Raw genomic sequence first — 1,746 nt, forward strand, 5'->3', positions numbered from 1 at the left:
TGTTGGTAACTGAGCTTTTCCAGTCATATCTTGATCATTTCTGCTGGAAGATGATGAGGAAAGACTCAGGTGATTTATTTGTATCGTTCCTTAATGACATAAGAAGTGTTTATCGTTAAAATGGAGTGTCTTGCTTTATCTGTGTAATTTCTTTATCATATAGTATAATATGAGATTCAATTTTTCTTATTTGTGTAATCCTTTCGTAATGTATGAAAGTGTTCTATTTCTTAAATATTTGAAGTTTTTTTCATCTCTGAAATATCTGTAAATATCTGAAAGATAAAGGGAGATAACCCTGTTTGACATCGTCGTAGACCGCCATATTATACTTGCACCGATTTGTGCATACGTTTTCGCTAAGCTTCCTTATAAGATTATTCTATGAATCCGTATTCAGTTTCTATAATTGTTTCAATGCGAGACTGGAATCGTTGACATGCCTACACCAAACGATCCTTATTCATTTCGGATATCCTGCAATGGTAGCAGTCAGTGAAGCTACGGGATTGTGAGGATGTCAATTAAGTCTCCCTTTCAACAATGTTTCAAACATGGCAGCCAATGTGATTTTGATGTTATATGATTGTAAAGATTGTTTGACCTCCATTCTTGGGTTATGTAAGTTTCGTGAGAAGATGCTGTATCGGAAACACATATAGCTTTCACTGCGTACGTCATCCAACTTTCTTCAACTTCCCATCGTATCCAGCAGCATTAATTCTAAGACTCCGTGGAAAGATGTGAGGTGGCATGAGATGGCTTTCGTTCCTCACCACTTCTAAAACCATCATAGTTACTGGAAACTTAGTGTGAACCGCTCTGTGACATCAGAAGGATCTGTATGTAACCATCTTTCATTTCTCCTGTTAGACTTTTGGCCTTGGTCGAAGTTTTTGTCATCAAAGATAGACCAAAGCATGTCGTAATCTTGAAAGTTTTAAACTGGTGAGTAATTGTTTGGCACGGATCAAACGGTTTTCCCCGTGTCTTTTGCAGACTTGAATTGGCCTCTCCTCAGTGCAAACGACTTATATCGAATGTCCTTGTGCACCATTGTTCTGATAGTCCGACACTTGAAATTCTTTGGTGATGGCTCTCATTGATTTTCCGGAATCGTTCTCAAGTAATTGTTTCAATTCGTTGGACGAAATTGCGATGTCCAAACGTTTGGAATGTTTCTTTTCACTTTGATACAGTTGAAACATTCCTATTAGATGCTTCCAGTTTCAGATCTTGCAATATTAAAAAAAGTTGGCAATTTCTAGATCGCTATGATCTGCACGTATGTCAATAAGGACTGCGTAACTTTTCATTTCTTGTATTAGCATTTGATCTGCCATGGGAGATCTGGAAGACACAAGAACCTTTTAAACGGTTTGAAGAGAGTAATATACTGACAATTAAGTGTCCTTAAATACCCCCAGCATCCCGTTTTTAATGTCTACTTTACACGAGTAAGTTGAATAATATGATATTTATATACAAGCGTCACTTGCGAGAGGAAGTATTGCGTTCATGTTATAAGATGATACGAAAAAAAAATGTTGGGGACAGCATAAGATATTTATGTGGCTGTGTGGAAAGAAGCATGCTTCTCAACCACATGGTTTTGGGTTCAGTCCCACTGCGTGGCAACTTGAGCAAGTGTCTTCTACTATAAGCCTCGAGCCGACCAAAGCCTTGTGAGTGGATTTGGAAGACGGAAACTGAAAGAAACCTGTCTTATCTCTCTCTCTCTCTCTC

The sequence above is a fragment of the Octopus bimaculoides genome, chromosome 2 (genome assembly GCF_001194135.2).
Source record: "Octopus bimaculoides isolate UCB-OBI-ISO-001 chromosome 2, ASM119413v2, whole genome shotgun sequence".
Taxonomy (NCBI): domain Eukaryota; kingdom Metazoa; phylum Mollusca; class Cephalopoda; order Octopoda; family Octopodidae; genus Octopus; species Octopus bimaculoides.